The sequence below is a fragment of the Protopterus annectens genome, chromosome 13.part0 (assembly GCF_019279795.1).
Source record: "Protopterus annectens isolate FY-2018-M chromosome 13.part0, PAN1.0, whole genome shotgun sequence".
NCBI lineage: Eukaryota > Metazoa > Chordata > Ceratodontiformes > Protopteridae > Protopterus > Protopterus annectens.
This window is the reverse complement of record NC_056747.1, coordinates 637,530,615-637,539,414: the sequence shown is the minus strand read 5'-3', so window position 1 is coordinate 637,539,414 and position 8,800 is coordinate 637,530,615.

The window sequence follows — 8,800 nt, the reverse complement described above, 5'->3', positions numbered from 1 at the left end:
ATGGAAGTTGCATCCTCAGGTGTTTACAGAGATAATCCAAGCGTGGGGGAGGCCAGACAGATCTTTTTGCCTCCCACAGGAACCATCAACGGAAAAAGTTTTGTTCAAGGACCTTTCATCCAAAGGCCTGGAAAGTGGATGCCCTGTCATTCAGTTGGACAGCATGGACAGTTTATGCATTCCCACCTCTGCCCCTTCTGCCCAAGGTGCTTTTGAAAGCAAGAACAGACAAACCGAGGATGATACTGATTGCTCCAGATTGGCCAAGGCAACACTGGTATCCACTCCTGAGGAGCCTAACACATACTTCTCCCTGGTCCCTGCCTCTAATGCCTCTCCTACTGACTTAGAACAGCTACAAAACTCTTCAGTCAGCTGAAAACACTCAACCTCGCTGCATGGAAAATTCCTTGACACCACAACAGTCCCTACTCTCAAAGGAGGTGCAGGATGTCATTTTGGAGGCCAGAAGACCATCTACTAGAAAAGCTTACTCCGCAAAATGGAGGCGGTTTTGCTGTTGGAATGAGAAGAGGCCAGGACCCTAGAAAACTGAACTTGCCTCAGGTATTACAGTACCTAGCTGAACTGCTGAACAGTGGACTTTCATTTTCTTCCATAAAAATACATGCCTCAGCCATTTCTGCAGAATTCAACACGGATCCTCCTTTATTCTCTCACCCACTCTTACGACAGTTCCTCAGAGGGGCTAAGAATATAAGACCTCCAAGGAAGCAACCAATACCAGCCTGGGACCTTAATTACATACTAGAAAAATTAACATTGCCTCCCTTTGAACCTGCTGCCTCAACAGATCTGCAACATTTGTCCTGGAAAACAGCTTTCCTTCTGGCCATCACTTCAGCTCATAGGGTTTCTGAACTACAGGCCCTCATGGCAGTGCAGCCCTTCCTCATCTTCCATCAGGACAGGGTTTCCCTTCGTACCAACCCATCTTTTATGCCAAAAGTGGTATCCAGGGTAGCCTTAAATCAAGCCATACACCTACCTACCTTTTATCCTAACCCTCAAAGCAAAGGGGAGAGGCTGCTTCACACTTCCATAGGCAGCCACGTTATTATTTGGACAGAACAAAGTCCTTCAGGAAATCAGAACAACTTTGTGTCCTATGCCGTAGGGGCTCAAGGGAAACCAGTTACCAAACAGACCATTTCCAAGTGGATTGGCCACTGCATACGGTTTTGTTATTCCTATCATGGGAAATCTGTCCCTACTGGTATCAGATCTCACTCCACCAGGGCCACAGCCACCTCTACAGCCTTCCTCAGAGGCGTTCCTACTAAGGATATTTTGGAGGCAGCTACTTGGAGTTCTGTACATACCTTCACAAAACACTACCACCTACCCTTATATTCCAGAAGAGCAGGCTTTGCCACTGCTGTTTTGCAGGGCATTCTGGCTCAACCCAGTTCCTCATAGTACCTACCACCCTATGCATAGCTTTGGGACTCTACCCATCTGTGATTACTGCAGCTGTATGCACGATGGACATAGTACAGTTAACTGTACCATAAATGTAGATGTTAAGTGCTAATACAGCTGCAGTACAGGTTTCCCTCCCTCCTTCCCCACTTGGTAAAGGCATGGGGCCTAACAACCTCTTCATACCACCTGACTGGGTTATCCTGCTATGTTTTATTTGCTTGCTTACACTGATTTTGCATTACATTGCATTGCTTGCATATGTAGATAAGCCTTATTTATGTATTGCCTTCCTTTTGGGGGCACCTGACATCTGGGGCAAGAAAGACTGAAGAACATGGCATTGGCTGTGTCTTATATACTCTGGCCTTACTGACGTCAGAAGAGTAAGCGACGACAACCGACGCCGGACCAAGACTTTGGAATTCGGCCGACCGAGGGACCGCCTGACGGCTGAAAACCCATCTGTGATTACTGCAGCTGTATTAGCACTTGAACATCTACATTTATGGTAGGTACAAAACTGTACTTTTCAGCTCCTTATCTGAGGAGATGTACAGTTTTAAATCCACAAAAAAGGTATTTCCCAATTTTTCTGTGAGCCAAATTGTAACCGTGACCTAATCTGTCAAGTAGGCATCTTAACAGCAAGACAAAAAGCATTGAGTCACCCTGGAATATCCCCTTCTGTATTCTTATCTCTGGTATAATTTGTCCTTTATCAAGGCTTAGCTGCAAAGTAGTTGGTCACTAATACAATTGATCAGTGTAGGGTGCATCTTGTACATCTTTTAGCAGCCCTTTTTCCATGAATGCAAGATGCTGTCAAATGCTTTTTTTTGTAATCTATTCATGCCATACTTAGAGTCTCCCCTCCCCCTTTTGCCATTCTCCATGACTAGCAAATGAGCCTTGTTCTACTGCTATGACTTGCTCTGGGATAAATGTTCATAAAGATGTGAATACTTTTAAGACGTTGGCTACTGGATCTGGGCCTGTGGTTTCCAGTTCGGAGCTTTTAGTTTCAATTTCTCTGGCTGTTACTTCATCCCATTTCATATCCTGTATATTTGTACTTTACATGTTTCTTTTTCTTCTATCCATTCAGCATCTTTAAGTTCCACAGGGTCCTCAAAATGAGTCTTCTACTTTGTGTAGATTTGGTACTTGCATTTTATCACAACCAAGCTCAAGCCAGGCTATTTGTTTTCGCAACCACACTTTCACCAGCATGTTAGTATTGAGAAAGGCATTGTTTTGCACTTTATTAATGATACCAAGGAGGACCGTGACAGTCACTACCACAATATTTGAGATCACAACCACACTTACTCAGCCTATTTGATTAGGCAAATGGAATTATAAAATATATACAAAAATGAGGGGACAAGGGCTGGAAAATAGGGACATTTGGAATTATTGCTCTTATAAACAGAGCAGAATTAGGTTTTACATTACCATGCATTTGAAAGATACAAAGCCTGAAACTCAGAATGTCTCATTTACTGACTTCCATCTCCAGGGATTCACTAGCATGCACATTTCATAAGGAACAGACCAAAAAGGAACTGAAAATCTGAACAGTTCCCTGGCAGAACCCCTTTAGTCACCTATGTGCAATACCAGTGTTTGACCCTGAAGCAGTTCAGAGCCAAAATATTCAGAAACTCACCCTCAGTTGCAACGTAACATGAACTTACCAGCATGCTAGTATGAACAAATGACCTCTTGATTATTCTCTGTACTGCACCTGCAATGTTAATTGTATACATTAATTTTTGTATGTGATTTTGTTGGTTTCCTCAGAGCTCATCTCCCTGGGCCTCTACTGAAAATGGACATATATCCGGTTAGACTAGCCCAGTCAACAAATGTAAAATAAATTCGGTCAAACTGACTTCTGTGCTGCCTACTGACTCTGTTCACTCAGCAAGACTCTGATTTAGGCAGCTGTTGGGAGTTTTACTTCATTTGGGCAGTGGGCATGAGTGACTGTTGCTTTCATATGAAATTATTCCTTAAGACTGTCTTGCCCCCAAAGAGCACTCCTCCACTACTGGTGTTTTTTCCACCAGAGACTAAACAGGATTCAGCCCCACCCAAAGCAGTAAACTGATGCTGCATCATTCCTCCATTCCCACAAAACCTAGAGATTTTTTAAAGGTATAAAGAAACATGGACATAAAAAACGGATCTATGATGCAATATTTATGCAAAGGAGAAAGCAAAACTCGATACAAAGAAAGCAGCACCAAAGCTAATTGAGAGAAATACAGGCAATGGATATGGAAAATGTCACGATAAAAAAAAAAAAAAGGGAATGGAGAAATTAAAGAAACTGAAGTTATGGATTGCCTAGAAAGTGAAGGGTTAAGTGTAGAAAGGAAACCTGTATGAAAGTGCAGTTGAGTTTCCCAATGAAGGAAGGAGGAGGAAACAATGGTAACTATGCAGTTAATGCAAAGTGATGAGCCATAGAGTTCCCATATTAAAGAGCAAAGGATAATGCAGGGACGGGTGCAGTTGAAAATTCCAGAATATCTTCCTGTAATTCTTTCTACAGAATGCCTGCAGGAAACCGTGTCCTCAGTTTAGAGGAACATTTCCTAGGAAGAGTTGTTAGAAAGGAATAGATGTATAAAGACAGACTTTCTGTAATCTAGAACTTTCATCAATAAGAACCAAAATTGACTGATAAAACAAATGAATGCAGTAATTGAGAACATAAATCCAAATAGAATATATTACTTTGCAGCTAAATATGACCACAAAAACACAAGGCAATGGGGGGAAAAGAATGGAAGTATCTAAGAGAACTTCCAAGCAATTAAGACAGTGTTGCCGAGTGTAAAAGGAAAAAACATACTTGGAGGAGATGAAATATGAAAGCAGTAGTATCAGAACAGAGCAGGATCTTCATACTATTGCAAATACTATATATATCAGCACATGCAGAAAAATGTAGATTTACAGAAGTAATGTACAGTAAGTTTCAGTAAAAGGTGCGATACAACAGGTAAGAATTAGTTTGCGACAGATTCACTTTTGCAATATTTTAAAATTTGTAAAACTATCCTCCTCCCCTACAGTCTTGTTTTTGGCGATCAGTGCTATTAAAAAATCAGCAGAAAATCAAAACTGTACAAGTCAGGATACAAAATGAATGAACAGATGAAGAACTTATGCTAGTACAGTCAAGGTATTCAGCAGTTTTCAGCCCCATACCAAATATACACAATTTGGCAGAAAATTCATAATCTGTACCAAAGATTTTAGGTAGTGCCAGGGGCCTCTTGAAACAGAGGTTTAAGAGGGTCAATAATTGTGTTAATCTAAAAACACCCAAGAAAAGAACCACTACTCCACACAATACAATTTTAGCAAATTGTACAATTGCAAAGACCTCATAATACATACAAAAGTAAAATTATATACTGTGGAGTCAGAGTGGTGCTTTTCTTTTAGTCATTTAAAATAACTGTCACATCTGCAATTGGGAGAAGAGCTTCAGACTGCAAAAGGGGCACCCATCCAAATTTAGTGACAATATTGGACTTGAATTTTACCAATAAGTGGATTCACAACAAATAAAAATTCACTAGATATATTTACAGAATGGACCAGCCCTTTTGGCTATAACAGCACCTCTGCTGTCCTCTAGCCCACGAGGGACAATTAGGAAGGGGGAAGTTGTGCAATACCACTCTTAAGAAAAAGTTGATGAAAACATCTCTAAATACTCAGACCAGGGGCTGGGATTCACAGATCAGAGCTGCACACTTGGCAGTGGTAATACAAGTTTACTAGAGACAGCCGAACTAAAAGATACAAGCATTTTACAATGATAATCCTCCATAGTACTACATGTCTACAAATCCCCAGCCAGTATTTTGAATTATACACTGTGGTGCAGCAGTTAGCATTGCCGCCTCACAGCAAGAGGTTCTCCGGTTCGATCCTCAGCTGGGGTTGCCTTCTGTGCAGAGTCTGCATGTCCTCCCTGTGGGTTTCCTCCCACATCCCAAAGACATGCTGTAGGTGGATTGGACACTAAATTGGCCCTAGGTGTGAGTGTGTGCATGTGTGTACCTTCTGTGGAAGATTGGGCACTGGACTGGCAACTCTGCACTGTAAAACTCCACTGCCAATCATGAGCAGACAGGTGATCTGCTGTGGCGACCCCTAACCAGGAAAAGCAGAAAGAATAAACTGTAGCCAAGTGCTAAACACAATAGGCATTGTCACCCAATATACCCAGCAAGTTGGCACCAGAAATTGGGGGGGGCATGAGATTAATCACCAAGTTAACTCTGCAGCAAGGTAACTTCTGTTGACGTTTATACTAAGCACACAATTTTGAGGCTTCAAATAAGAGGCAAGTCTTGCAACTTATTTTAACTAAACCACATCTAATAAGGCATGAAAGTACTCAAACTGTAGTGGTTTCAAAGTAAGGACCATGTCCATGTGTCCATAAGTACCACAAATGGAAAGGAAATCTAGTGGCAGCATATTTTAAATTTATATTTTTCTGGCAATAGTGGTGGTAGACAGTAATTTACTAACGACTGTTGCCATGTTAGAGATTGAGGCACAGTTCACACTATTAGTAAAAAGAGTTTACTATCTTTAATCACAGTGCATTTTTGTTCTTTCATCCTTGCAGGGTTCAGCCAATGCAGCATAATTACTGCACAGAACTGTAGGATAAAGTTTAGCCATATGGTATAAAGCTAAGTCAAATCATTAGACTACAGATTTCAGAGGGGTTTACTGGAATCTTAACACTACTTTGGTTCATTAAGCACAGCAAGGATTAAACTTCATTCCATCAACCCATGGAAACACTGGGTACTGTAGGAACCAGACCAGTGCTGTCAAGTTTTCATACAAACGGCAAGAGACAACATTCTAGCTTGGCTCCAGAAATAAGTTCTCAAACCCTTAATTGTGTGCTCCAGCACAAGGACACGGATTCAAACTTCACCCACAGGTTCAGCTTCTACCTTCAGCCCAAAAAGCACAGGTTTTAGACCATGCCCAAGAAAGTTGGGCTTATGTACAGATTTGCAAATTTTCTGGACAAGAGTGATCCAGCTATAACTTAGTTAGCAGCAAATACTTTGTAGTCTAACTGTATACTGTTGTATGCTCATGTCAAATACTGAAGTACTTTGAAGCATTCATGTACTTTGCCAGCTTTCACATCTTAAAGTATATATTTTATAAAACGAAAGAACCCAAGTATCACAGCAAAATGTCAAACTGGTTGCACCCCCCCCCCCCCATTTGCAACCTCAAACAGCTCAGTTTCTTTGATAACTGCATCAATTAACAAGGTACAAGATTATTTTGAATAAACTGTAGATAAATTTAAAGACAACCTGCGGGGCAGTCTAGGGACCTTTCAGACTTCCAATGTCAGATTTTAGTATTCACTGTTAAAACCAGGCAAGGGTCTCAAAGACTAAGTATACCCATTGAGCAGCTGCTGGTTGTACACAAGACCAAGCTGCAACTCAGTAGCCATAAAGTTACTCAAAACCACAAGATGAGCTTCGCAGTCCCCACAGAGTATTCAAATACCCAAAGTTACTGCTGAATATAGGGCAACAAAGATAATTAGATAGTATACTGGTTCCACACTATTGCAAAGTTGTGCAGATTCTCCTCAAAGAAAGGGCCATTTGGTGGAGCATGAAAGACTATGGCTACCTGCATAAAATAGTGTCAAGAGGCCTGCTTGTACCAGTCTGTTGATATAGGAAACTAGAGTGTGGACACCAGTCCTTTTAATGCTACGAGATAAATGTGATGCCACAATAACTGTAATGGAGAGAGGGATTGGCAAAACTACAAGTGCTTTGCATTTTAAAAACAGGAGATAGCTAGACAGTTGGTAGGTGGATGCACTTCTCCAAATGTGGTCCAGGGCAGAGGGAAGGAAAAGCAAGTGGCTTGGTACATTAACAGATGTGCTTAGTGCCTAGCTACACAAGTGAGGCACTACAAACAGTCCAAGTGTGCTGGAAAAGGACTTCACAGTTCAGGAAACTGCTTTCCACTCTGCCAGTGGAACCAGGAAACTGCTTTCCAGTCTGCCAATGGAACCAGCCAGGTACAAGTCTTACTGCTCAGGAAGTAGCTGGTGTGTAATTTGAGGAAGCACAAGGGATTTTACTGAAAATCTGGTAAGAACTGCTTCGACAGTAAGCTACAGCAGCTTACTTTACATCCGCATCCCATCTCCACGTTTCACCCAACTGCCATATGTTCATAAAACAAAGCAAGCCGTTTCCAGACATGCCTTTCAGTTTCCCCAACACCTTCACTGTAATTCAGCAATTTTATTCTGCTCGCCATTTCTACAGTTCTGGACAGAAATTTGAAATATTAGGGTCTGTAGTGTTGACACCCCCCCAGAGTTACTTGTCCTTTAGCTTGCAACAGCAGCATTAATACTTTTGAGGCTGGATTTTGACAAGTTTTACAAGAACTGAATTAGCAAAAGGCACATGCATAGAGCAGCCTTCTCCACACAACACTTTGCCAAGGGCTTCCAGTACAATACAAGCATTTCAGGTTATAATACCAACCAGGTAGCATTTAGCCAGGTGCAACTTCTAAGCAACTGCCCACCCACTGAAGAATGCATACAAACTCCTAGTCATACCACAGAATTAGTATGGTTCCATCGCCATGCAGAGAGGAGATAAAGATTTACTTGGCATGAAGTGATAAAATTCCATAAAGTTCTGTACGGAGGTTATCTGCAGTCTTACTGCTTCTAATGTATTTAAGCATTTGCATGTACAACATTGTTTACTACCAGAATGCACTTGCATGATAGATTTAGCAGTATAAAACAGCAGCAGTACCAGACTACATGTTTTGCTTGGGTTTTCTAACCCTAGCCACCAGCTCATTTTGTGGGGAGAGCAACATCCCATATTTGCATTTAAGTATTTCAGGGACAAAAGTACGGCTATTATTCTCAGGAAAGTTATTTCTAGAACAGTCTAACCCCCAAAAAATGCTAAATGGCACAAAGTAGAAGCCAGCATCTTCACCAGTGGTCTAGAAACTTAGACATTTGGTTACTGTTAACTGCACACCACTATAAACCATCTCAACTTACATTACCCCTCGCACTGCTTCAGACTGTTGCACGGTTCATATTAGATCAGATCTTCAGGTGCAGCAACACCACACTAGAGGACTCGAGCGCTCAGAATTCGATGGTGTAGTATCCCAGTACTAGATATTCTTACATTTACCCTCATCCTACATGACTGCATTTGACACTAATGGTAATCATTTAAAATGAGATGCTACATGTGTGCATGCAAAGTTAGTC